Source organism: Salmo salar, chromosome 09 (genome assembly GCF_965601325.2).
Source record: "Salmo salar chromosome 09, fSalSal1, whole genome shotgun sequence".
NCBI lineage: Eukaryota > Metazoa > Chordata > Actinopteri > Salmoniformes > Salmonidae > Salmo > Salmo salar.
The window spans coordinates 64,082,447-64,109,560 of NC_138299.1; the positions used below are offsets into that span (position 1 = coordinate 64,082,447).

At 37.7% G+C, this 27,114-nt stretch overlaps 28 non-coding genes across 28 annotated transcripts; all 28 read right to left on the reverse strand.

Annotated features, from left to right (window-relative positions):
- Positions 1 to 233: 233 nt before the first annotated feature.
- trnac-gca (transfer RNA cysteine (anticodon GCA)) lies at positions 234 to 305 on the reverse strand. Its single transcript has one exon. It is a non-coding gene; the product is annotated as a tRNA-Cys (tRNA).
- Positions 306 to 911: 606 nt separating this feature from the next.
- Positions 912 to 983, reverse strand: trnac-gca (transfer RNA cysteine (anticodon GCA)). The gene has a single exon. It is a non-coding gene; the product is annotated as a tRNA-Cys (tRNA).
- Positions 984 to 1,965: 982 nt separating this feature from the next.
- On the reverse strand, positions 1,966 to 2,037 carry trnac-gca (transfer RNA cysteine (anticodon GCA)). Its single transcript has one exon. It is a non-coding gene; the product is annotated as a tRNA-Cys (tRNA).
- A 1,961-nt stretch (positions 2,038 to 3,998) lies between these two features.
- trnac-gca (transfer RNA cysteine (anticodon GCA)) lies at positions 3,999 to 4,070 on the reverse strand. Its single transcript has one exon. It is a non-coding gene; the product is annotated as a tRNA-Cys (tRNA).
- Positions 4,071 to 6,026: 1,956 nt separating this feature from the next.
- Positions 6,027 to 6,098, reverse strand: trnac-gca (transfer RNA cysteine (anticodon GCA)). The gene has a single exon. It is a non-coding gene; the product is annotated as a tRNA-Cys (tRNA).
- Positions 6,099 to 7,376: 1,278 nt separating this feature from the next.
- trnac-gca (transfer RNA cysteine (anticodon GCA)) lies at positions 7,377 to 7,448 on the reverse strand. The gene has a single exon. It is a non-coding gene; the product is annotated as a tRNA-Cys (tRNA).
- A 606-nt stretch (positions 7,449 to 8,054) lies between these two features.
- Positions 8,055 to 8,126, reverse strand: trnac-gca (transfer RNA cysteine (anticodon GCA)). The gene has a single exon. It is a non-coding gene; the product is annotated as a tRNA-Cys (tRNA).
- A 1,025-nt stretch (positions 8,127 to 9,151) lies between these two features.
- On the reverse strand, positions 9,152 to 9,223 carry trnac-gca (transfer RNA cysteine (anticodon GCA)). Its single transcript has one exon. It is a non-coding gene; the product is annotated as a tRNA-Cys (tRNA).
- Positions 9,224 to 9,829: 606 nt separating this feature from the next.
- trnac-gca (transfer RNA cysteine (anticodon GCA)) lies at positions 9,830 to 9,901 on the reverse strand. The gene has a single exon. It is a non-coding gene; the product is annotated as a tRNA-Cys (tRNA).
- A 606-nt stretch (positions 9,902 to 10,507) lies between these two features.
- On the reverse strand, positions 10,508 to 10,579 carry trnac-gca (transfer RNA cysteine (anticodon GCA)). Its single transcript has one exon. It is a non-coding gene; the product is annotated as a tRNA-Cys (tRNA).
- Positions 10,580 to 11,604: 1,025 nt separating this feature from the next.
- On the reverse strand, positions 11,605 to 11,676 carry trnac-gca (transfer RNA cysteine (anticodon GCA)). The gene has a single exon. It is a non-coding gene; the product is annotated as a tRNA-Cys (tRNA).
- Positions 11,677 to 13,120: 1,444 nt separating this feature from the next.
- On the reverse strand, positions 13,121 to 13,192 carry trnac-gca (transfer RNA cysteine (anticodon GCA)). The gene has a single exon. It is a non-coding gene; the product is annotated as a tRNA-Cys (tRNA).
- Positions 13,193 to 14,636: 1,444 nt separating this feature from the next.
- Positions 14,637 to 14,708, reverse strand: trnac-gca (transfer RNA cysteine (anticodon GCA)). Its single transcript has one exon. It is a non-coding gene; the product is annotated as a tRNA-Cys (tRNA).
- Positions 14,709 to 15,314: 606 nt separating this feature from the next.
- On the reverse strand, positions 15,315 to 15,386 carry trnac-gca (transfer RNA cysteine (anticodon GCA)). The gene has a single exon. It is a non-coding gene; the product is annotated as a tRNA-Cys (tRNA).
- A 606-nt stretch (positions 15,387 to 15,992) lies between these two features.
- On the reverse strand, positions 15,993 to 16,064 carry trnac-gca (transfer RNA cysteine (anticodon GCA)). Its single transcript has one exon. It is a non-coding gene; the product is annotated as a tRNA-Cys (tRNA).
- A 606-nt stretch (positions 16,065 to 16,670) lies between these two features.
- trnac-gca (transfer RNA cysteine (anticodon GCA)) lies at positions 16,671 to 16,742 on the reverse strand. The gene has a single exon. It is a non-coding gene; the product is annotated as a tRNA-Cys (tRNA).
- A 1,444-nt stretch (positions 16,743 to 18,186) lies between these two features.
- Positions 18,187 to 18,258, reverse strand: trnac-gca (transfer RNA cysteine (anticodon GCA)). The gene has a single exon. It is a non-coding gene; the product is annotated as a tRNA-Cys (tRNA).
- A 606-nt stretch (positions 18,259 to 18,864) lies between these two features.
- Positions 18,865 to 18,936, reverse strand: trnac-gca (transfer RNA cysteine (anticodon GCA)). Its single transcript has one exon. It is a non-coding gene; the product is annotated as a tRNA-Cys (tRNA).
- A 606-nt stretch (positions 18,937 to 19,542) lies between these two features.
- On the reverse strand, positions 19,543 to 19,614 carry trnac-gca (transfer RNA cysteine (anticodon GCA)). The gene has a single exon. It is a non-coding gene; the product is annotated as a tRNA-Cys (tRNA).
- Positions 19,615 to 20,900: 1,286 nt separating this feature from the next.
- On the reverse strand, positions 20,901 to 20,972 carry trnac-gca (transfer RNA cysteine (anticodon GCA)). Its single transcript has one exon. It is a non-coding gene; the product is annotated as a tRNA-Cys (tRNA).
- A 606-nt stretch (positions 20,973 to 21,578) lies between these two features.
- On the reverse strand, positions 21,579 to 21,650 carry trnac-gca (transfer RNA cysteine (anticodon GCA)). The gene has a single exon. It is a non-coding gene; the product is annotated as a tRNA-Cys (tRNA).
- Positions 21,651 to 22,258: 608 nt separating this feature from the next.
- On the reverse strand, positions 22,259 to 22,330 carry trnac-gca (transfer RNA cysteine (anticodon GCA)). The gene has a single exon. It is a non-coding gene; the product is annotated as a tRNA-Cys (tRNA).
- A 606-nt stretch (positions 22,331 to 22,936) lies between these two features.
- On the reverse strand, positions 22,937 to 23,008 carry trnac-gca (transfer RNA cysteine (anticodon GCA)). The gene has a single exon. It is a non-coding gene; the product is annotated as a tRNA-Cys (tRNA).
- Positions 23,009 to 23,614: 606 nt separating this feature from the next.
- Positions 23,615 to 23,686, reverse strand: trnac-gca (transfer RNA cysteine (anticodon GCA)). The gene has a single exon. It is a non-coding gene; the product is annotated as a tRNA-Cys (tRNA).
- Positions 23,687 to 24,292: 606 nt separating this feature from the next.
- Positions 24,293 to 24,364, reverse strand: trnac-gca (transfer RNA cysteine (anticodon GCA)). Its single transcript has one exon. It is a non-coding gene; the product is annotated as a tRNA-Cys (tRNA).
- A 1,288-nt stretch (positions 24,365 to 25,652) lies between these two features.
- On the reverse strand, positions 25,653 to 25,724 carry trnac-gca (transfer RNA cysteine (anticodon GCA)). The gene has a single exon. It is a non-coding gene; the product is annotated as a tRNA-Cys (tRNA).
- Positions 25,725 to 26,330: 606 nt separating this feature from the next.
- trnac-gca (transfer RNA cysteine (anticodon GCA)) lies at positions 26,331 to 26,402 on the reverse strand. The gene has a single exon. It is a non-coding gene; the product is annotated as a tRNA-Cys (tRNA).
- A 606-nt stretch (positions 26,403 to 27,008) lies between these two features.
- On the reverse strand, positions 27,009 to 27,080 carry trnac-gca (transfer RNA cysteine (anticodon GCA)). The gene has a single exon. It is a non-coding gene; the product is annotated as a tRNA-Cys (tRNA).
- Between the last annotated feature and the right edge of the window lie 34 nt (positions 27,081 to 27,114).

The window sequence follows — 27,114 nt, forward strand, 5'->3', positions numbered from 1 at the left end:
AATACATAACACTCTCTCTTTCAAAGCGTACCCATAAAATATTTGATTTCAAGTTGACAATAGGATTTGATCCTGAGACCTCATGACCTGAAGTCTATTGCACTTCCACCTCTTTTAGGAACGGTTCAACTGAGAGAAAAAAACATCTAATTAGGGACATTATAGATTGAGTAACATAATTTTAAAAGGTGTACTCTAACCCTAATTACACGCTTAGAAAGCACATGATTTTAAGGGGGCACCAGGATTTGAACCTGGGACCTCTTGATCTGCAGTCAAATGCTCTACCACTGAGCTATACCCCCTCTGCTAGAAACTATCTAAAGGCGGAAAAATTCTCAAATAAGGTACATTTTTGCTGGAGATCTACATAACCTAATACATAACACTCTCTCTTTGACAACATACCCATAAAGTATTTGATTTCATGTTGACTATAGGATTTGAACCAGAGACCTCTTGATCCTAACACTATTGCAATTCCACCTCTGTTAGGAACTGTCTGACAGAGAGAAAAACCATCTAATGAGGGACATTTTAGATTGAGTAACATAACCAAAAAAGGAGCACTCCCTCTCTCAAGATACACATTGAAAGTACATGATTCAAGGGGGAACCAGGATTTGATCCTGACAAATTGTCTAATAAGGGACATTTCAGAGGGCGATCTACATAACCTAATAAAGAACACTCTTTCTTTCAAAGCGTACCCATCAATTATTTGATTTCAAGTTGACAATAGGATTTGATCCAGAGACCTCATGACCCGAAGTCTATTGCACTTCCACCTCTTTTAGGAACGGTTCAACTGAGAGAAAAAACATCTAATTAGGGACATTTTAGATTGAGTAACATAATTTTAAAAGGTATAGTCTAACCCTAATTATTCTCTTAGAAAGGACTTGATTTTAAGGGGGCACCAGGATTTGAACCTGGGACCTCTTGATCTGCAGTCAAATGCTCTACCACTGAGCTATACCCCCTCTGCTAGAATCTATCTAAAGGCGGAAAAATTCTCAAATAAGGTACATTTTAGCTGGAGATCTACATAACCTAATACATAACACTCTCTCTTTGACAACATACCCATAAAGTATTTGATTTCATGTTGACTATAGGATTTGAACCAGAGACCTCTTGATCCTAACACTATTGCAATTCCACCTCTGTTAGGAACTGTCTGACAGAGAGAAAAACCATCTAATGAGGGACATTTTAGATTGAGTAACATAACCAAAAAAGGAGCACTCCCTCTCTCAAGATACACATAGAAAGTACATGATTCAAGGGGGAACCAGGATTTTATCCTGACAAATTGTCTAATAAGGGACATTTCAGAGGGCGATCTACATAACCTAATAAAGAACACTCTCTCTTTCAAAGCGTACCCATCAAATATTTGATTTCAAGTTGACAATAGGATTTGATCCAGAGACCTCATGACCCGAAGTCTATTGCACTTCCACCTCTTTTAGGAACGGTTCAACTGAGAGAAAAAACATCTAATTAGGGACATTTTAGATTGAGTAACATAATTTAAAAAGGTGTAGTCTAACCCTAATTATACTCTTAGAAAGGACTTGATTTTAAGGAGGCACCAGATTTGAACCTGGGACCTCTTGATCTGCAGTCAAATGCTCTACCACTGAGCTATACCCCCTCTGCTAGAAACTATCTAAAGGCGGAAAAATTCTCAAATAAGTTACATTTTCGCTGGAGATCTACATAACCTAATACATAACACTCTCTCTTTCAAAGCGTACCCATAAAATATTTGATTTCAAGTTGACAATAGGATTTGATCCTGAGACCTCATGACCTGAAGTCTATTGCACTTCCACCTCTTTTAGGAACGGTTCAACTGAGAGAAAAAAACATCTAATTAGGGACATTATAGATTGAGTAACATAATTTAAAAAGGTGTACTCTAACCCTAATTACACTCTTAGAAAGCACATGATTTTAAGGGGGCACCAGGATTTGAACCTGGGACCTCTTGATCTGCAGTCAAATGCTCTACCACTGAGCTATACCCCCTCTGCTAGAAACTATCTAAAGGCGGAAAAATTCTCAAATAAGGTACATTTTAGCTGGAGATCTACATAACCTAATACATAACACTCTCTCTTTGACAACATACCCATAAAGTATTTGATTTCATGTTGACTATAGGATTTGAACCAGAGACCTCTTGATCCTAACACTATTGCAATTCCACCTCTGTTAGGAACTGTCTGACAGAGAGAAAAACCATCTAATGAGGGACATTTTAGATTGAGTAACATAACCAAAAAAGGAGCACTCCCTCTCTCAAGATACACATTGAAAGTACATGATTCAAGGGGGAACCAGGATTTGATCCTGACAAATTGTCTAATAAGGGACATTTCAGAGGGCGATCTACATAACCTAATAAAGAACACTCTTTCTTTCAAAGCGTACCCATCAATTATTTGATTTCAAGTTGACAATAGGATTTGATCCAGAGACCTCATGACCCGAAGTCTATTGCACTTCCACCTCTTTTAGGAACGGTTCAACTGAGAGAAAAAACATCTAATTAGGGACATTTTAGATTGAGTAACATAATTTTAAAAGGTGTAGTCTAACCCTAATTATACTCTTAGAAAGGACTTGATTTTAAGGAGGCACCAGATTTGAACCTGGGACCTCTTGATCTGCAGTCAAATGCTCTACCACTGAGCTATACCCCCTCTGCTAGAAACTATCTAAAGGCGGAAAAATTCTCAAATAAGTTACATTTTCGCTGGAGATCTACATAACCTAATACATAACACTCTCTCTTTGACAACATACCCATAAAGTATTTGATTTCATGTTGACTATAGGATTTGAACCAGAGACCTCTTGATCCTAACACTATTGCAATTCCACCTCTGTTAGGAACTGTCTGACAGAGAGAAAAACCATCTAATGAGGGACATTTTAGATTGAGTAACATAACCAAAAAAGGAGCACTCCCTCTCTCAAGATACACATAGAAAGTACATGATTCAAGGGGGAACCAGGATTTGATCCTGACAAATTGTCTAATAAGCGACATTTCAGAGGGCGATCTACATAACCTAATAAAGAACACTCTTTCTTTCAAAGCGTACCCATCAAATATTTGATTTCAAGTTGACAATAGGATTTGATCCAGAGACCTCATGACCCGAAGTCTATTGCACTTCCACCTCTTTTAGGAACGGTTCAACTGAGAGAAAAACCATCTAATTAGGGACATTTTAGATTGAGTAACATAATTCTAAAAGGTGTACTCTAACCCTAATTATACTCTTAGAAAGCACATGATTTTAAGGGGGCACCAGGATCTGAACCTGGGACCTCTTGATCTGCAGTCAAATGCTCTACCACTGAGCTAAACCCCCTCTGCTAGAAACTATCTAAAGGCGGAAAAATTCTCAAATAAGGTACATTTTAGCTGGAGATCTACATAACCTAATACATAACACTCTCTCTTTGACAACATACCCATAAAGTATTTGATTTCATGTTGACTATAGGATTTGAACCAGAGACCTCTTGATCCTAACACTATTGCAATCCCACCTCTGTTAGGAACTGTCTGACAGAGAGAAAAACCATCTAATGAGGGACATTTTAGATTGAGTAACATAACCAAAAAAGGAGCACTCCCTCTGTCAAGATACACATGGAAAGTACATAATTCAAGGGGGAACCAGGATTTGATCCTGACAAATTGTCTAATAAGGGACATTTCAGAGGGCGATCTACATAACCTAATAAAGAACACTCTCTCTTTCAAAGCGTACCCATCAAATATTTGATTTCAAGTTGACAATAGGATTTGATCCAGAGACCTCATGACCCGAAGTCTATTGCACTTCCACCTCTTTTAGGAACGGTTCAACTGAGAGAAAAAACATCTAATTAGGGACATTTTAGATTGAGTAACATAATTTTAAAAGGTGTACTCTAACCCTAATTACACTCTTAGAAAGCACATGATTTTAAGGGGGCACCAGGATTTGAACCTGGGACCTCTTGATCTGCAGTCAAATGCTCTACCACTGAGCTAAACCCCCTCTGCTAGAAACTATCTAAAGGCGGAAAAATTCTCAAATAAGGTACATTTTAGCTGGAGATCTACATAACCTAATACATAACACTCTCTCTTTGACAACATACCCATAAAGTATTTGATTTCATGTTGACTATAGGATTTGAACCAGAGACCTCTTGATCCTAACACTATTGCAATTCCACCTCTGTTAGGAACTGTCTGACAGAGAGAAAAACCATCTAATGAGGGACATTTTAGATTGAGTAACATAACCAAAAAAGGAGCACTCCCTCTCTCAAGATACACATAGAAAGTACATGATTCAAGGGGGAACCAGGATTTGATCCTGACAAATTGTCTAATAAGCGACATTTCAGAGGGCGATCTACATAACCTAATAAAGAACACTCTTTCTTTCAAAGCGTACCCATCAAATATTTGATTTCAAGTTGACAATAGGATTTGATGCAGAGACCTCATGACCCGAAGTCTATTGCACTTCCACCTCTTTTAGGAAGGGTTCAACTGAGAGAAAAAACATCTAATTAGGGACATTTTAGATTGAGTAACATAATTCTAAAAGGTGTACTCTAACCCTAATTATACTCTTAGAAAGCACATGATTTTAAGGGGGCACCAGGATTTGTACCTGGGACCTCTTGATCTGCAGTCAAAGGCTCTACCACTGAGCTATACCCCCTCTGCTAGAAACTATCTAAAGGCGGAAAAATTCTCAAATAAGGTACATTTTAGCTGGAGATCTACATAACATAATACTCTCTCTTTGACAACATACCCATAAAGTATTTGATTTCATGTTGACTATAGGATTTGAACCAGAGACCTCTTGATCCTAAGACTATTGCAATTCCACCTCTGTTAGGAACTGTCTGACAGAGAGAAAAACCATCTAATGAGGGACATTTTAGATTGAGTAACATAACCAAAAAAGGAGCACTCCCTCTCTCAAGATACACATAGAAAGTACATAATTCAAGGGGGAACCAGGATTTGATCCTGACAAATTGTTTAATAAGGGACATTTCAGAGTGCGATCTACATAACCTAATAAAGAACACTCTCTCTTTCAAAGCGTACCCATCAAATATTTGATTTCAAGTTGACAATAGGATTTGATCCTGAGACCTCATGACCTGAAGTCTATTGCACTTCCACCTCTTTTAGGAACGGTTCAACTGAGAGAAAAAAAAATCTAATTAGGGACATTTTAGATTGAGTAACATAATTTTAAAAGGTGTACTCTAACCCTAATTATACTCTTAGAAATCACTTGATTTTAAGGGGGCACCAGGATCTGAACCTGGGACCTCTTGATCTGCAGTCAAATGCTCTACCACTGAGCTAAACCCCCTCTGCTAGAAACTATCTAAAGGCGGAAAAATTCTCAAATAAGGTACATTTTAGCTGGAGATCTACATAACCTAATACATAACACTCTCTCTTTGACAACATACCCATAAAGTATTTGATTTCATGTTGACTATAGGATTTGAACCAGAGACCTCTTGATCCTAACACTATTGCAATCCCACCTCTGTTAGGAACTGTCTGACAGAGAGAAAAACCATCTAATGAGGGACATTTTAGATTGAGTAACATAACCAAAAAAGGAGCACTCCCTCTGTCAAGATACACATGGAAAGTACATAATTCAAGGGGGAACCAGGATTTGATCCTGACAAATTGTCTAATAAGGGACATTTCAGAGGGCGATCTACATAACCTAATAAAGAACACTCTCTCTTTCAAAGCGTACCCATCAAATATTTGATTTCAAGTTGACAATAGGATTTGATCCAGAGACCTCATGACCCGAAGTCTATTGCACTTCCACCTCTTTTAGGAACGGTTCAACTGAGAGAAAAAACATCTAATTAGGGACATTTTAGATTGAGTAACATAATTTTAAAAGGTGTACTCTAACCCTAATTACACTCTTAGAAAGCACATGATTTTAAGGGGGCACCAGGATTTGAACCTGGGACCTCTTGATCTGCAGTCAAATGCTCTACCACTGAGCTAAACCCCCTCTGCTAGAAACTATCTAAAGGCGGAAAAATTCTCAAATAAGGTACATTTTAGCTGGAGATCTACATAACCTAATACATAACACTCTCTCTTTGACAACATACCCATAAAGTATTTGATTTCATGTTGACTATAGGATTTGAACCAGAGACCTCTTGATCCTAACACTATTGCAATTCCACCTCTGTTAGGAACTGTCTGACAGAGAGAAAAACCATCTAATGAGGGACATTTTAGATTGAGTAACATAACCAAAAAAGGAGCACTCCCTCTCTCAAGATACACATAGAAAGTACATGATTCAAGGGGGAACCAGGATTTGATCCTGACAAATTGTCTAATAAGCGACATTTCTGAGGGCGATCTACATAACCTAATAAAGAACACTCTTTCTTTCAAAGCGTACCCATCAAATATTTGATTTCAAGTTGACAATAGGATTTGATGCAGAGACCTCATGACCCGAAGTCTATTGCACTTCCACCTCTTTTAGGAAGGGTTCAACTGAGAGAAAAAACATCTAATTAGGGACATTTTAGATTGAGTAACATAATTCTAAAAGGTGTACTCTAACCCTAATTATACTCTTAGAAAGCACATGATTTTAAGGGGGCACCAGGATTTGTACCTGGGACCTCTTGATCTGCAGTCAAAGGCTCTACCACTGAGCTATACCCCCTCTGCTAGAAACTATCTAAAGGCGGAAAAATTCTCAAATAAGGTACATTTTAGCTGGAGATCTACATAACATAATACTCTCTCTTTGACAACATACCCATAAAGTATTTGATTTCATGTTGACTATAGGATTTGAACCAGAGACCTCTTGATCCTAAGACTATTGCAATTCCACCTCTGTTAGGAACTGTCTGACAGAGAGAAAAACCATCTAATGAGGGACATTTTAGATTGAGTAACATAACCAAAAAAGGAGCACTCCCTCTCTCAAGATACACATAGAAAGTACATAATTCAAGGGGGAACCAGGATTTGATCCTGACAAATTGTTTAATAAGGGACATTTCAGAGTGCGATCTACATAACCTAATAAAGAACACTCTCTCTTTCAAAGCGTACCCATCAAATATTTGATTTCAAGTTGACAATAGGATTTGATCCTGAGACCTCATGACCTGAAGTCTATTGCACTTCCACCTCTTTTAGGAACGGTTCAACTGAGAGAAAAAAAAATCTAATTAGGGACATTTTAGATTGAGTAACATAATTTTAAAAGGTGTACTCTAACCCTAATTATACTCTTAGAAATCACTTGATTTTAAGGGGGCACCAGGATCTGAACCTGGGACCTCTTGATCTGCAGTCAAATGCTCTACCACTGAGCTATACCCCCTCTGCTAGAACCTATCTAAAGGCGGAAAAATTCTCAAATAAGGTACATTTTAGCTGGAGATCTACATAACCTAATACATAACACTCTCTCTTTGACAACATACCCATAAAGTATTTGATTTCATGTTGACTATAGGATTTGAACAAGAGACCTCTTGATCCTAAGACTATTGCAATTCCACCTCTGTTAGGAACTGTCTGACAGAGAGAAAAAACATCTAATGAGGGACATTTTAGATTGAGTAACAAATCCAAAAAAGGAGCACTCCCTCTCTCGAGATACACATGGAAAGTACATGATTCAAGGGGGAACCAGGATTTGATCCTGAGAAATTGTCTAATAAGGGACATTTCAGAGGGCGATCTACATAACCTAATAAAGAACACTCTCTCTTTCAAAGCGTACCCATCAAATATTTGATTTCAAGTTGACAATAGGATTTGATCCTGAGACCTCATGACCTGAAGTCTATTGCACTTCCACCTCTTTTAGGAACGGTTCAACTGAGAGAAAAACAGTCTAATTAGGGACATTTTAGATTGAGTAACATAATTTAAAAAGGTGTACTCTAACCCTAATTATACTCTTAGAAAGCACTTGATTTTAAGGGGGCACCAGGATTTGAACCTGAGACCTCTTGATCTGCAGTCAAATGCTCTACCACTGAGCTATACCCCCTCTGCTAGAAACTATTTAAAGGCAGAAAAATTCTCAAATAAGGTACATTTTAGCTGGAGATCTACATAACCTAATACATAACACTCTCTCTTTGACAACATACCCATAAAGTATTTGATTTCATGTTGACTATAGGATTTGAACCAGAGACCTCTTGATCTTAAGACTATTGCAATTCCACCTCTGTTAGGAACTGTCTGACAGAGAGAAAAACCATCTAATGAGGGACATTTTAGATTGAGTAACATAACCAAAAAAGGAGCACTCCCTCTCTCAAGATACACATAGAAAGTACATGATTCAAGGGGGAACCAGGATTTGATCCTGACAAATTGTCTAATAAGGGACATTTCAGAGGGCGATCTACATAACCTAATAAAGAACACTCTTTCTTTCAAAGCGTACTGAGCTATACCCCATCTGCTAGAAACTATCTAAAGGCAGAAAAATTCTCAAATAAGGTACATTTTAGCTGGAGATCTACATAACCTAATACATAAGACTCTCTCTTTGACAACATACCCATAAAGTATTTGATTTCATGTTGACTATAGGATTTGAACAAGAGACCTCTTGATCCTAAGACTATTGCAATTCCACCTCTGTTAGGAACTGTCTGACAGAGAGAAAAAACATCTAATGAGGGACATTTTAGATTGAGTAACATAACCAAAAAAGGAGCACTCCCTCTGTCAAGATACACATAGAAAGTACATGATTCAAGGGGGAACCAGGATTTGATCCTGAGAAATTGTCTAATAAGGGACATTTCAGAGGGCGATCTACATAACCTAATAAAGAAGACTCTCTCTTTCAAAGCGTACCCATCAAATATTTGATTTCAAGTTGACAATAGGATTTGATCCTGAGACCTCATGACCTGAAGTCTATTGCACTTCCACCTCTTTTAGGAACGGTTCAACTGAGAGAAAAACAGTCTAATTAGGGACATTTTAGATTGAGTAACATAATTTTAAAAGGTGTACTCTAACCCTAATTATACTCTTAGAAAGCACTTGATTTTAAGGGGGCACCAGGATTTGAACCTGAGACCTCTTGATCTGCGGTCAAATGCTCTACCGCTGAGCTATACCCCCTCTGCTAGAAACTATTTAAAGGCAGAAAAATTCTCAAATAAGGTACATTTTAGCTGGAGATCTACATAACCTAATACATAACACTCTCTCTTTGACAACATAACCATAAAGTATTTGATTTCATGTTGACTATAGGATTTGAACCAGAGAACTCTTGATCTTAAGACTATTGCAATTCCACCTCTGTTAGGAACTGTCTGACAGAGAGAAAAACCATCTAATGAGGGACATTTTAGATTGAGTAACATAACCAAAAAAGGAGCACTCCCTCTCTCAAGATACACATAGAAAGTACATGATTCAAGGGGGAACCAGGATTTGATCCTGACAAATTGTCTAATAAGGGACATTTCAGAGGGCGATCTACATAACCTAATAAAGAACAATCTCTCTTTCAAAGCATACCCATAAAATATTTGATTTCAAGTTGACAATAGGATTTGATCCTGAGACCTCATGACCTGAAGTCTATTGCACTTCCACCTCTTTTAGGAACGGTTCAACTGAGAGAAAAACCATCTAATTAGGGACATTTTAGATTGAGTAACATAATTTTAAAAGGTGTACTCTAACCCTAATTATACTCTTAGAAAGCACTTGATTTTAAGGGGGCACCAGGATTTGAACCTGGGACCTCTTTATCTGCAGTCAAATGCTCTACCACTGAGCTATACCCCCTCTGCTAGAACCTATCTAAAGGCGGAACAATTCTCAAATAAGGTACATTTTAGCTGGAGATCTACATAACCTAATACATAACACTCTCTCTTTGACAACATACCCATAAAGTATTTGATTTCATGTTGACTATAGGATTTGAACAAGAGACCTCTTGATCCTAACACTATTGCAATTCCACCTCTGTTAGGAACTGTCTGACAGAGAGAAAAACCATCTAATGAGGGACATTTTAGATTGAGTAACATAACCAAAAAAGGAGCACTCCCTCTCTCAAGATACACATGGAAAGTACATGATTCAAGGGGGAACCAGGATTTGATCCTGAGAAATTGTCTAATAAGGGACATTTCAGAGGGCGATCTACATAACCTAATAAAGAACACTCTCTCTTTCAAAGCGTACCCATCAAATATTTGATTTCAAGTTGACAATAGGATTTGATCCTGAGACCTCATGACCTGAAGTCTATTGCACTTCCACCTCTTTTAGGAACGGTTCAACTGAGAGAAAAACAGTCTAATTAGGGACATTTTAGATTGAGTAACATAATTTTAAAAGGTGTACTCTAACCCTAATTATACTCTTAGAAAGCACTTTATTTTAAGAGGGCACCAGGATTTGAACCTGGGACCTCTTGATCTGCAGTCAAATGCTCTACCACTGAGCTATACCCCCTCTGCTAGAAACTATCTAAAGGCAGAAAAATTCTCAAATAAGGTACATTTTAGCTGGAGATCTACATAACCTAATACATAACACTCTCTCTTTGACAACATACCCATAAAGTATTTGATTTCATGTTGACTATAGGATTTCAACCTGAGACCTCTTGATCCTAAGACTATTGCAATTCCACCTCTGTTAGGAACTGTCTGACAGAGAGAAAAACCATCTAATGAGGGACATTTTAGATAGAGTAACATAACCAAAAAAGGAGCACTCCCTCTCTCAAGATACACATAGAAAGTACATGATTCAAGGGGGAACCAGGATTTGATCCTGACAAATTGTCTAATAAGGGACATTTCAGAGGGCGATCTACATAACCTAATAAAGAACACTCTTTCTTTCAAAGCGTACTGAGCTATACCCCATCTGCTAGAAACTATCTAAAGGCAGAAAAATTCTCAAATAAGGTACATTTTAGCTGGAGATCTACATAACCTAATACATAAGACTCTCTCTTTGACAACATACCCATAAAGTATTTGATTTCATGTTGACTATAGGATTTGAACAAGAGACCTCTTGATCCTAAGACTATTGCAATTCCACCTCTGTTAGGAACTGTCTGACAGAGAGAAAAACCATCTAATGAGGGACATTTTAGATTGAGTAACATAACCAAAAAAGGAGCACTCCCTCTCTCAAGATACACATGGAAAGTACATGATTCAAGGGGGAACCAGGATTTGATCCTGACAAATTGTCTAATAAGGGACATTTCAGAGGGCGATCTACATAACCTAATAAAGAACACTCTCTCTTTCAAAGCGTACCCATCAAATATTTGATTTCAAGTTGACAATAGGATTTGATCCTGAGACCTCATGACCTGAAGTCTATTGCACTTCCACCTCTTTTAGGAACGGTTCAACTGAGAGAAAAACAGTCTAATTAGGGACATTTTAGATTGAGTAACATAATTTTAGAAGGTGTACTCTAACCCTAATTATACTCTTAGAAAGCACTTTATTTTAAGAGGGCACCAGGATTTGAACCTGGGACCTCTTGATCTGCAGTCAAATGCTCTACCACTGAGCTATACCCCCTCTGCTAGAAACTATCTAAAGGCAGAAAAATTCTCAAATAAGGTACATTTTAGCTGGAGATCTACATAACCTAATACATAACACTCTCTCTTTGACAACATACCCATAAAGTATTTGATTTCATGTTGAGTATAGGATTTCAACCTGAGACCTCTTGATCCTAAGACTATTGCAATTCCACCTCTGTTAGGAACTGTCTGACAGAGAGAAAAACCATCTAATGAGGGACATTTTAGATAGAGTAACATAACCAAAAAAGGAGCACTCCCTCTCTCAAGATACACATAGAAAGTACATGATTCAAGGGGGAACCAGGATTTGATCCTGACAAATTGTCTAATAAGGGACATTTCAGAGGGCGATCTACATAACCTAATAAAGAACACTCTTTCTTTCAAAGCGTACTGAGCTATACCCCATCTGCTAGAAACTATCTAAAGGCAGAAAAATTCTCAAATAAGGTACATTTTAGCTGGAGATCTACATAACCTAATACATAAGACTCTCTCTTTGACAACATACCCATAAAGTATTTGATTTCATGTTGACTATAGGATTTGAACAAGAGACCTCTTGATCCTAAGACTATTGCAATTCCACCTCTGTTAGGAACTGTCTGACAGAGAGAAAAACCATCTAATGAGGGACATTTTAGATTGAGTAACATAACCAAAAAAGGAGCACTCCCTCTCTCAAGATACACAGAGAAAGTACATGATTCAAGGGGGAACCAGGATTTGATCCTGACAAATTGTCTAATAAGGGACATTTCAGAGGGCGATCTACATAACCTAATAAAGAACACTCTTTCTTTCAAAGCGTACTGAGCTATACACCATCTGCTAGAAACTATCTAAAGGCAGAAAAATTCTCAAATAAGGTACATTTTAGCTGGAGATCTACATAACCTAATACATAACACTCTCTCTTTGACAACATACCCATAAAGTATTTGATTTCATGTTGACTATAGGATTTGAACCTGAGACCTCTTGATCCTAAGACTATTGCAATTCCACCTCTGTTAGGAACTGTCTGACAGAGAGAAAAAACATCTAATGAGGGACATTTTAGATTGAGTAACATAACCAAAAAAGGAGCACTCCCTCTCTCAAGATACACATAGAAAGTACATGATTCAAGGGGGAACCAGGATTTGATCCTGACAAATTGTCTAATAAGGGACATTTCAGAGGGTAATCTACATAACCTAATAAAGAACACTCTCTCTTTCAAAGCGTACCCATCAAATATTTGATTTCAAGTTGACAATAGGATTTGATCCTGAGACCTCATGACCTGAAGTCTATTGCACTTCCACCTCTTTTAGGAACGGTTCAACTGAGAGAAAAACAGTCTAATTAGGGACATTTTAGATTGAGTAACATAATTTTAAAAGGTGTACTCTAACCCTAATTATACTCTTAGAAAGCACTTGATTTTAAGGGGGCACCAGGATTTGAACCTGAGACCTCTTGATCTGCAGTCAAATGCTCTACCACTGAGCTATACCCCCTCTGCTAGAAACTATCTAAATGCAGAAAAATTCTCAAATAAGGTACATTTTAGCTGGAGATCTACATAACCTAATACATAACACTCTCTCTTTGACAACATACCCATAAAGTATTTGATTTCATGTTGACTATAGGATTTCAACCTGAGACCTCTTGATCCTAAGACTATTGCAATTCCACCTCTGTTAGGAACTGTCTGACAGAGAGAAAAACCATCTAATGAGGGACATTTTAGATAGAGTAACATAACCAAAAAAGGAGCACTCCCTCTCTCAAGATACACATAGAAAGTACATGATTCAAGGGGGAACCAGGATTTGATCCTGACAAATTGTCTAATAAGGGACATTTCAGAGGGCGATCTACATAACCTAATAAAGAACACTCTTTCTTTCAAAGCGTACTGAGCTATACACCATCTGCTAGAAACTATCTAAAGGCAGAAAAATTCTCAAATAAGGTACATTTTAGCTGGAGATCTACATAACCTAATACATAACACTCTCTCTTTGACAACATACCCATAAAGTATTTGATTTCATGTTGACTATAGGATTTCAACCTGAGACCTCTTGATCCTAAGACTATTGCAATTCCACCTCTGTTAGGATCTGTCTGACAGAGAGAAAAAACATCTAATGAGGGACATTTTAGATTGAGTAACATAACCAAAAAAGGAGCACTCCCTCTCTCAAGATACACAGAGAAAGTACATGATTCAAGGGGGAACCAGGATTTGATCCTGACAAATTGTCTAATAAGGGACATTTCAGAGGGCGATCTACATAACCTAATAAAGAACACTCTTTCTTTCAAAGCGTACTGAGCTATACACCATCTGCTAGAAACTATCTAAAGGCAGAAAAATTCTCAAATAAGGTACATTTTAGCTGGAGATCTACATAACCTAATACATAACACTCTCTCTTTGACAACATACCCATAAAGTATTTGATTTCATGTTGACTATAGGATTTGAACCTGAGACCTCTTGATCCTAAGACTATTGCAATTCCACCTCTGTTAGGAACTGTCTGACAGAGAGAAAAAACATCTAATGAGGGACATTTTAGATTGAGTAACATAACCAAAAAAGGAGCACTCCCTCTCTCAAGATACACATAGAAAGTACATGATTCAAGGGGGAACCAGGATTTGATCCTGACAAATTGTCTAATAAGGGACATTTCAGAGGGTAATCTACATAACCTAATAAAGAACACTCTCTCTTTCAAAGCGTACCCATAAAATATTTGATTTCAAGTTGACAATAGGATTTGATCCTGAGACCTCATGACCTGAAGTCTATTGCACTTCCACCTCTTTTAGGAACGGTTCAACTGAGAGAAAAACAGTCTAATTAGGGACATTTTAGATTGAGTAACATAATTTTAAAAGGTGTACTCTAACCCTAATTATACTCTTAGAAAGCACTTGATTTTAAGGGGGCACCAGGATTTGAACCTGAGACCTCTTGATCTGCAGTCAAATGCTCTACCACTGAGCTATACCCCCTCTGCTAGAAACTATCTAAATGCAGAAAAATTCTCAAATAAGGTACATTTTAGCTGGAGATCTACATAACCTAATACATAACACTCTCTCTTTGACAACATACCCATAAAGTATTTGATTTCATGTTGACTATAGGATTTGAACCAGAGACCTCTTGATCTTAAGACTATTGCAATTCCACCTCTGTTAGGAACTGTCTGACAGAGAGAAAAACCATCTAATGAGGGACATTTTAGATTGAGTAACATAACCAAAAAAGGAGCACTCCCTCTCTCAAGATACACATAGAAAGTACATGATTCAAGGGGGAACCAGGATTTGATCCTGACAAATTGTCTAATAAGGGACATTTCAGAGGGCGATCTACATAACCTAATAAAGAACAATCTCTCTTTCAAAGCATACCCATAAAATATTTGATTTCAAGTTGACAATAGGATTTGATCCTGAGACCTCATGACCTGAAGTCTATTGCACTTCCACCTCTTTTAGGAACGGTTCAACTGAGAGAAAAACCATCTAATTAGGGACATTTTAGATTGAGTAACATAATTTTAAAAGGTGTACTCTAACCCTAATTATACTCTTAGAAAGCACTTGATTTTAAGGGGACACCAGGATTTGAACCTGGGACCTCTTGATCTGCAGTCAAATGCTCTACCACTGAGCTTTACCCCCTCTGCTAGAAACTATCTAAAGGCGGAAAAATTCTCCAATAAGGTACATTTTAGCTGGAGATCTACATAACCTAATACATAACACTCTCTCTTTGACAACATACCCATAAAGTATTTGATTTCATGTTGACTATAGGATTTGAACAAGAGACCTCTTGATCCTAACACTATTGCAATTCCACCTCTGTTAGGAACTGTCTGACAGAGAGAAAAACCATCTAATGAGGGACATTTTAGATTGAGTAACATAACCAAAAAAGGAGCACTCCCTCTCTCAAGATACACATGGAAAGTACATGATTCAAGGGGGAACCAGGATTTGATCCTGAGAAATTGTCTAATAAGGGACATTTCAGAGGGCGATCTACATAACCTAATAAAGAACACTCTCTCTTTCAAAGCGTACCCATCAAATATTTGATTTCAAGTTGACAATAGGATTTGATCCTGAGACCTCATGACCTGAAGTCTATTGCACTTCCACCTCTTTTAGGAACGGTTCAACTGAGAGAAAAACAGTCTAATTAGGGACATTTTAGATTGAGTAACATAATTTTAAAAGGTGTACTCTAACCCTAATTATACTCTTAGAAAGCACTTTATTTTAAGAGGGCACCAGGATTTGAACCTGGGACCTCTTGATCTGCAGTCAAATGCTCTACCACTGAGCTATACCCCCTCTGCTAGAAACTATCTAAAGGCAGAAAAATTCTCAAATAAGGTACATTTTAGCTGGAGATCTACATAACCTAATACATAACACTCTCTCTTTGACAACATACCCATAAAGTATTTGATTTCATGTTGACTATAGGATTTCAACCTGAGACCTCTTGATCCTAAGACTATTGCAATTCCACCTCTGTTAGGAACTGTCTGACAGAGAGAAAAAACATCTAATGAGGGACATTTTAGATTGAGTAACATAACCAAAAAAGGAGCACTCCCTCTCTCAAGATACACATAGAAAGTACATGATTCAAGGGGGAACCAGGATTTGATCCTGACAAATTGTCTAATAAGGGACATTTCAGAGGGCGATCTACATAACCTAATAAAGAACACTCTCTCTTTCAAAGCGTACCCATCAAATATTTGATTTCAAGTTGACAATAGGATTTGATCCTGAGACCTCATGACCTGAAGTCTATTGCACTTCCACCTCTTTTAGGAACGGTTCAACTGAGAGAAAAACAGTCTAATTAGGGACATTTTAGATTGAGTAACATAATTTTAGAAGGTGTACTCTAACCCTAATTATACTCTTAGAAAGCACTTTATTTTAAGAGGGCACCAGGATTTGAACCTGGGACCTCTTGATCTGCAGTCAAATGCTCTACCACTGAGCTATACCCCCTCTGCTAGAAACTATCTAAAGGCAGAAAAATTCTCAAATAAGGTACATTTTAGCTGGAGATCTACATAACCTAATACATAACACTCTCTCTTTGACAACATACCCATAAAGTATTTGATTTCATGTTGACTATAGGATTTCAACCTGAGACCTCTTGATCCTAAGACTATTGCAATTCCACCTCTGTTAGGAACTGTCTGACAGAGAGAAAAAACATCTAATGAGGGACATTTTAGATTGAGTAACATAACCAAAAAAGGAGCACTCCCTCTCTCAAGATACACATAGAAAGTACATGATTCAAGGGGGAACCAGGATTTGATCCTGACAAATTGTCTAATAAGGGACATTTCAGAGGGCGATCTACATAACCTAATAAAGAACACTCTTTCTTTCAAAGCGTACTGAGCTATACACCATCTGCTAGAAACTATCTAAAGGCAGAAAAATTCTCAAATAAGGTACATTTTAGCTGGAGATCTACATAACCTAATACATAACACTCTCTCTTTGACAACATACCCATAAAGTATTTGATTTCATGTTGACTATAGGATTTCAACCTGAGACCTCTTGATCCTAAGACTATTGCAATTCCACCTCTGTTAGGAACTGTCTGACAGAGAGAAAAACCATCTAATGAGGGACATTTTAGATTGAGTAACATAACCAAAAAAGGAGCACTCCCTCTCTCAAGATACACAGAGAAAGTACATGATTCAAGGGGGAACCAGGATTTGATCCTGACAAATTGTCTAATAAGGGAGATTTCAGAGGGCGATCTACATAACCTAATAAAGAACACTCTCTCTTTCAAAGCGTACTGAGCTATACCCCATCTGCTAGAAACTATCTAAAGGCAGAAAAATTCTCAAATAAGGTACATTTTAGTTGGAGATCTACATAACCTAATACATAACACTCTCTCTTTGACAACATACCCATAAAGTATTTGATTTCATGTTGACTATAGGATTTGAACAAGAGACCTCTTGATCCTAAGACTATTGCAATTCCACCTCTGTTAGGAACTGTCTGACAGAGAGAAAAACCATCTAATGAGGGACATTTTAGATTGAGTAACATAACCAAAAAAGGAGCACTCCCTCTCTCAAGATACACATGGAAAGTACATGATTCAAGGGGGAACCAGGATTTGATCCTGAGAAATTGTCTAATAAGGGACATTTCAGAGGGCGATCTACATAACCTAATAAAGAACACTCTCTCTTTCAAAGCGTACCCATCAAATATTTGATTTCAAGTTGACAATAGGATTTGATCCTGAGACCTCATGACCTGAAGTCTATTGCACTTCCACCTGTTTTAGTAACGGTTCAACTGAGAGAAAAACAGTCTAATTAGGGACATTTTAGATTGAGTAACATAATTTTAAAAGGTGTACTCTAACCCTAATTATACTCTTAGAAAGCACTTTATTCTAAGGGGGCACCAGGATTTGAACCTGGGACCTCTTGATCTGCAGTCAAATGCTCTACCACTGAGCTATACCCCCTCTGCTAGAAACTATCTAAAGGCAGAAAAATTCTCAAATAAGGTACATTTTAGCTGGAGATCTACATAACCTAATACATAACACTCTCTCTTTGACAACATACCCATAAAGTATTTGATTTCATGTTGACTATAGGATTTCAACCTGAGACCTCTTGATCCTAAGACTATTGCAATTCCACCTCTGTTAGGAACTGTCTGACAGAGAGAAAAACCATCTAATGAGGGACATTTTAGATTGAGTAACATAACCAAAAAAGGAGCACTCCCTCTCTCAAGATACACATGGAAAGTACATGATTCAAGGGGGAACCAGGATTTGATCCTGAGAAATTGTCTAATAAGGGACATTTCAGAGGGCGATCTACATAACCTAATAAAGAACACTCTCTCTTTCAAAGCGTACCCATCAAATATTTGATTTCAAGTTGACAATAGGATTTGATCCTGAGACCTCATGACCTGAAGTCTATTGCACTTCCACCTGTTTTAGTAACGGTTCAACTGAGAGAAAAACAGTCTAATTAGGGACATTTTAGATTGAGTAACATAATTTTAAAAGGTGTACTCTAACCCTAATTATACTCTTAGAAAGCACTTTATTCTAAGGGGGCACCAGGATTTGAACCTGGGACCTCTTGATCTGCAGTCAAATGCTCTACCACTGAGCTATACCCCCTCTGCTAGAAACTATCTAAAGGCAGAAAAATTCTCAAATAAGGTACATTTTAGCTGGAGATCTACATAACCTAATACATAACACTCTCTCTTTGACAACATACCCATAAAGTATTTGATTTCATGTTGACTATAGGATTTCAACCTGAGACCTCTTGATCCTAAGACTATTGCAATTCCACCTCTGTTAGGAACTGTCTGACAGAGAGAAAAACCATCTAATGAGGGACATTTTAGATTGAGTAACATAACCAAAAAAGGAGCACTCCCTCTCTCAAGATACACATAGAAAGTACATGATTCAAGGGGGAACCAGGATTTGATCCTGACAAATTGTCTAATAAGGGACATTTCAGAGGGCGATCTACATAACCTAATAAAGAACACTCTCTCTTTCAAAGCGTACCCATCAAATATTTGATTTCAAGTTGACAATAGGATTTGATCCTGAGACCTCATGACCTGAAGTCTATTGCACTTCCACCTCTTTTAGGAACGGTTCAACTGAGAGAAAAACCATCTAATTAGGGACATTTTAGATTGAGTAACATAATTTTAAAAGGTGTACTCTAACCCTAATTATACTCTTAGAAAGCACTTGATTTTAAGGGGGCACCAGGATTTGAACCTGGGACCTCTTGATCTGCAGTCAAATGCTCTACCACTGAGCTATACCCCCTCTGCTAGAACCTATCTAAAGGCGGAAAAATTCTCAAATAAGGTACATTTTAGCTGGAGATCTACATAACCTAATACATAAGACTCTCTCTTTGACAACATACCCATAAAGTATTTGATTTCATGTTGACTATAGGATTTGAACCAGAGACCTCTTGATCCTAAGACTATTGCAATTCCACCTCTGTTAGGAACTGTCTGAAAGAGAGAAAAACCATCTAATGAGGGACATTTTAGATTGAGTAACATAACCAAAAAAGGAGCAATCCCTCTCTCAAGATACACATAGAAAGTACATGATTCAAGGGGGAACCAGGATTTGATCCTGACAAATTGTCTAATAAGGGACATTTCAGAGGGCGATCTACATAACCTAATAAAGAACACTCTCTCTTTCAAAGCGTACCCATAAAATATTTGATTTCAAGTTGACAATAGGATTTGATCCTGAGACCTCATGACCTGAAGTCTATTGCACTTCCACCTCTTTTAGGAACGGTTCAACTGAGAGAGAAAAACCATCTAATTAGGGACATTTTAGATTGAGTAACATAATTTTAAAAGCTGTACTCTAACCCTAATTATACTCTTAGAAAGCACTTTATTTTAAGGGGGCACCAGGATTTGAACCTGGGACCTCTTGATCTGCAGTCAAATGCTCTAACACTGAGCTATACCCTCTCTGCTAGAAACTATCTAAAGGTAAAAAAATTCTCAAATAAGGTACATTTTAGCTGGAGATCTACATAACCTAATACATAACACTCTCTCTTTGACAACATACCCATAAAGTATTTGATTTCATGTTGACTATAGGATTTCAACCTGAGACCTCTTGATCCTAAGACTATTGCAATTCCACCTCTGTTAGGAACTGTCTGACAGAGAGAAAAAACATCTAATGAGGGACATTTTAGATTGAGTAACATAACCAAAAAAGGAGCACTCCCTCTCTCAAGATACACATGGAAAGTACATGATTCAAGGGGGAACCAGGATTTGATCCTGACAAATTGTCTAATAAGGGACATTTCAGAGGGCGATCTACATAACCTAATAAAGAACACTCTCTCTTTCAAAGCGTACCCATCAAATATTTGATTTCAAGTTGACAATAGGATTTGATCCTGAGACCTCATGACCTGAAGTCTATTGCACTTCCACCTGTTTTAGTAACGGTTCAACTGAGAGAAAAACAGTCTAATTAGGGACATTTTAGATTGAGTAACATAATTTTAAAAGGTGTACTCTAACCCTAATTATACTCTTAGAAAGCACTTTATTCTAAGGGGGCACCAGGATTTGAACCTGGGACCTCTTGATCTGCAGTCAAATGCTCTACCACTGAGCTATACCCCCTCTGCTAGAAACTATCTAAAGGCAGAAAAATTCTCAAATAAGGTACATTTTAGCTGGAGATCTACATAACCTAATACATAACACTCTCTCTTTGACAACATACCCATAAAGTATTTGATTTCATGTTGACTATAGGATTTCAACCTGAGACCTCTTGATCCTAAGACTATTGCAATTCCACCTCTGTTAGGAACTGTCTGACAGAGAGAAAAAACATCTAATGAGGGACATTTTAGATTGAGTAACATAACCAAAAAAGGAGCACTCCCTCTCTCAAGATACACATAGAAAGTACATGATTCAAGGGGGAACCAGGATTTGATCCTGACAAATTGTCTAATAAGGGACATTTCAGAGGGCGATCTACATAACCTAATAAAGAACACTCTCTCTTTCAAAGCGTACCCATCAAATATTTGATTTCAAGTTGACAATAGGATTTGATCCTGAGACCTCATGACCTGAAGTCTATTGCACTTCCACCTCTTTTAGGAACGGTTCAACTGAGAGAAAAACCATCTAATTAGGGACATTTTAGATTGAGTAACATAATTTTAAAAGGTGTACTCTAACCCTAATTATACTCTTAGAAAGCACTTGATTTTAAGGGGGCACCAGGATTTGAACCTGGGACCTCTTGATCTGCAGTCAAATGCTCTACCACTGAGCTATACCCCCTCTGCTAGAACCTATCTAAAGGCGGAAAAATTCTCAAATAAGGTACATTTTAGCTGGAGATCTACATAACCTAATACATAAGACTCTCTCTTTGACAACATACCCATAAAGTATTTGATTTCATGTTGACTATAGGATTTGAACCAGAGACCTCTTGATCCTAAGACTATTGCAATTCCACCTCTGTTAGGAACTGTCTGACAGAGAGAAAAAACATCTAATGAGGGACATTTTAGATTGAGTAACATAACCAAAAAAGGAGCACTCCCTCTCTCAAGATACACATAGAAAGTACATGATTCAAGGGGGAACCAGGATTTGATCCTGACAAATTGTCTAATAAGGGACATTTCAGAGGGCGATCTACATAACCTAATAAAGAACACTCTCTCTTTCAAAGCGTACCCATAAAATATTTGATTTCAAGTTGACAATAGGATTTGATCCTGAGACCTCATGACCTGAAGTCTATTGCACTTCCACCTCTTTTAGGAACGGTTCAACTGAGAGAAAAAAAACATCTAATTAGGGACATTTTAGATTGAGTAACATAATTTTAAACGGTGTACTCTAACCCTAATTATACTCTTAGAAAGCACATGATTTTAAGGGGGCACCAGGATTTGAACCTGGGACCTCTTGCTCTGCAATCAAATGCTCTACCACTGAGCTATACCCCCTCTGCTAGAAACTATCTAAAGGCGGAAAAATACTCAAATAAGGTACATTTTAGCTGGAGATCTACATAACCTAATACATAACACTCTCTCTTTGACAACATACCCATAAAGTATTTGATTTCATGTTGACTATAGGATTTGAACAAGAGACCTCTTGATCCTAAGACTATTGCAATTCCACCTCTGTTAGGAACTGTCTGACAGAGAGAAAAACCATCTAATGAGGGACATTTTAGATTGAGTAACATAACCAAAAAAGGAGCACTCCCTCTCTCAAGATACACATGGAAAGTACATGATTCAAGGGGGAACCAGGATTTGATCCTGAGAAATTGTCTAATAAGGGACATTTCAGAGGGCGATCTACATAACCTAATAAAGAACACTCTCTCTTTCAAAGCGTACCCATCAAATATTTGATTTCAAGTTGACAATAGGATTTGATCCTGAGACCTCATGACCTGAAGTCTATTGCACTTCCACCTGTTTTAGGAACGGTTCAACTGAGAGAAAAACAGTCTAATTAGGGACATTTTAGATTGAGTAACATAATTTTAAAAGGTGTACTCTAACCCTAATTATACTCTTAGAAAGCACTTTATTCTAAGGGGGCACCAGGATTTGAACCTGGGAGCTCTTGATCTGCAGTCAAATGCTCTACCACTGAGCTATACCCCCTCTGCTAGAAACTATCTAAAGGCAGAAAAATTCTCAAATAAGGTACATTTTAGCTGGAGATCTACATAACCTAATACATAACACTCTCTCTTTGACAACATACCCATAAAGTATTTGATTTCATGTTGACTATAGGATTTCAACCTGAGACCTCTTGATCCTAAGACTATTGCAATTCCACCTCTGTTAGGAACTGTCTGACAGAGAGAAAAACCATCTAATGAGGGACATTTTAGATTGAGTAACATAACCAAAAAAGGAGCACTCCCTCTCTCAAGATACACATAGAAAGTACATGATTCAAGGGGGAACCAGGATTTGATCCTGACAAATTGTCTAATAAGGGACATTTCAGAGGGCGATCTACATAACCTAATAAAGAACACTCTCTCTTTCAAAGCGTACCCATCAAATATTTGATTTCAAGTTGACAATAGGATTTGATCCTGAGACCTCATGACCTGAAGTCTATTGCACTTCCACCTCTTTTAGGAACGGTTCAACTGAGAGAAAAACCATCTAATTAGGGACATTTTAGATTGAGTAACATAATTTTAAAAGGTGTACTCTAACCCTAATTATACTCTTAGAAAGCACTTGATTTTAAGGGGGCACCAGGATTTGAACCTGGGACCTCTTGATCTGCAGTCAAATGCTCTACCACTGAGCTATACCCCCTCTGCTAGAACCTATCTAAAGGCGGAAAAATTCTCAAATAAGGTACATTTTAGCTGGAGATCTACATAACCTAATACATAAGACTCTCTCTTTGACAACATACCCATAAAGTATTTGATTTCATGTTGACTATAGGATTTGAACCAGAGACCTCTTGATCCTAAGACTATTGCAATTCCACCTCTGTTAGGAACTGTCTGACAGAGAGAAAAACCATCTAATGAGGGACATTTTAGATTGAGTAACATAACCAAAAAAGGAGCACTCCCTCTCTCAAGATACACATAGAAAGTACATGATTCAAGGGGGAACCAGGATTTGATCCTGACAAATTGTCTAATAAGGGACATTTCAGAGGGCGATCTACATAACCTAATAAAGAACACTCTCTCTTTCAAAGCGTACCCATCAAATATTTGATTTCAAGTTGACAATAGGATTTGATCCTGAGACCTCATGACCTGAAGTCTATTGCACTTCCACCTCTTTTAGGAACGGTTCAACTGAGAGAAAAACCATCTAATTAGGGACATTTTAGATTGAGTAACATAATTTTAAAAGGTGTACTCTAACCCTAATTATACTCTTAGAAAGCACTTGATTTTAAGGGGGCACCAGGATTTGAACCTGGGACCTCTTGATCTGCAGTCAAATGCTCTACCACTGAGCTATACCCCCTCTGCTAGAACCTATCTAAAGGCGGAAAAATTCTCAAATAAGGTACATTTTAGCTGGAGATCTACATAACCTAATACATAAGACTCTCTCTTTGACAACATACCCATAAAGTATTTGATTTCATGTTGACTATAGGATTTGAACCAGAGACCTCTTGATCCTAAGACTATTGCAATTCCACCTCTGTTAGGAACTGTCTGAAAGAGAGAAAAACCATCTAATGAGGGACATTTTAGATTGAGTAACATAACCAAAAAAGGAGCACTCCCTCTCTCAAGATACACATAGAAAGTACATGAATCAAGGGGGAACCAGGATTTGATCCTGACAAATTGTCTAATAAGGGACATTTCAGAGGGCGATCTACATAACCTAATAAAGAACACTCTCTCTTTCAAAGCGTACCCATAAAATATTTGATTTCAAGTTGACAATAGGATTTGATCCTGAGACCTCATGACCTGAAGTCTATTGCACTTCCACCTCTTTTAGGAACGGTTCAACTGAGAGAGAAAAACCATCTAATTAGGGACATTTTAGATTGAGTAACATAATTTTAAAAGCTGTACTCTAACCCTAATTATACTCTTAGAAAGCACTTTATTTTAAGGGGGCACCAGGATTTGAACCTGGGACCTCTTGATCTGCAGTCAAATGCTCTAACACTGAGCTATACCCTCTCTGCTAGAAACTATCTAAAGGTAAAAAAATTCTCAAATAAGGTACATTTTAGCTGGAGATCTACATAACCTAATACATAACACTCTCTCTTTGACAACATACCCATAAAGTATTTGATTTCATGTTGACTATAGGATTTCAACCTGAGACCTCTTGATCCTAAGACTATTGCAATTCCACCTCTGTTAGGAACTGTCTGACAGAGAGAAAAAACATCTAATGAGGGACATTTTAGATTGAGTAACATAACCAAAAAAGGAGCACTCCCTCTCTCAAGATACACATAGAAAGTACATGATTCAAGGGGGAACCAGGATTTGATCCTGACAAATTGTCTAATAAGGGACATTTCAGAGGGCGATCTACATAACCTAATAAAGAACACTCTCTCTTTCAAAGCGTACCCATAAAATATTTGATTTCAAGTTGACAATAGGATTTGATCCTGAGACCTCATGACCTGAAGTCTATTGCACTTCCACCTCTTTTAGGAACGGTTCAACTGAGAGAAAAAAAACATCTAATTAGGGACATTTTAGATTGAGTAACATAATTTTAAACGGTGTACTCTAACCCTAATTATACTCTTAGAAAGCACATGATTTTAAGGGGGCACCAGGATTTGAACCTGGGACCTCTTGATCTGCAATCAAATGCTCTACCACTGAGCTATACCCCCTCTGCTAGAAACTATCTAAAGGCGGAAAAATACTCAAATAAGGTACATTTTAGCTGGAGATCTACATAACCTAATACATAACACTCTCTCTTTGACAACATACCCATAAAGTATTTGATTTCATGTTGACTATAGGATTTGAACAAGAGACCTCTTGATCCTAAGACTATTGCAATTCCACCTCTGTTAGGAACTGTCTGACAGAGAGAAAAACCATCTAATGAGGGACATTTTAGATTGAGTAACATAACCAAAAAAGGAGCACTCCCTCTCTCAAGATACACATGGAAAGTACATGATTCAAGGGGGAACCAGGATTTGATCCTGAGAAATTGTCTAATAAGGGACATTTCAGAGGGCGATCTACATAACCTAATAAAGAACACTCTCTCTTTCAAAGCGTACCCATCAAATATTTGATTTCAAGTTGAGAATAGGATTTGATCCTGAGACCTCATGACCTGAAGTCTATTGCACTTCCACCTGTTTTAGGAACGGTTCAACTGAGAGAAAAACAGTCTAATTAGGGACATTTTAGATTGAGTAACATAATTTTAAAAGGTGTACTCTAACCCTAATTATACTCTTAGAAAGCACTTTATTCTAAGGGGGCACCAGGATTTGAACCTGGGAGCTCTTGATCTGCAGTCAAATGCTCTACCACTGAGCTATACCCCCTCTGCTAGAAACTATCTAAAGGCAGAAAAATTCTCAAATAAGGTACATTTTAGCTGGAGATCTACATAACCTAATACATAACACTCTCTCTTTGACAACATACCCATAAAGTATTTGATTTCATGTTGACTATAGGATTTCAACCTGAGACCTCTTGATCCTAAGACTATTGCAATTCCACCTCTGTTAGGAACTGTCTGACAGAGAGAAAAACCATCTAATGAGGGACATTTTAGATTGAGTAACATAACCAAAAAAGGAGCACTCCCTCTCTCAAGATACACATAGAAAGTACATGATTCAAGGGGGAACCAGGATTTGATCCTGACAAATTGTCTAATAAGGGACATTTCAGAGGGCGATCTACATAACCTAATAAAGAACACTCTCTCTTTCAAAGCGTACCCATCAAATATTTGATTTCAAGTTGACAATAGGATTTGATCCTGAGACCTCATGACCTGAAGTCTATTGCACTTCCACCTCTTTTAGGAACGGTTCAACTGAGAGAAAAACCATCTAATTAGGGACATTTTAGATTGAGTAACATAATTTTAAAAGGTGTACTCTAACCCTAATTATACTCTTAGAAAGCACTTGATTTTAAGGGGGCACCAGGATTTGAACCTGGGACCTCTTGATCTGCAGTCAAATGCTCTACCACTGAGCTATACCCCCTCTGCTAGAACCTATCTAAAGGCGGAAAAATTCT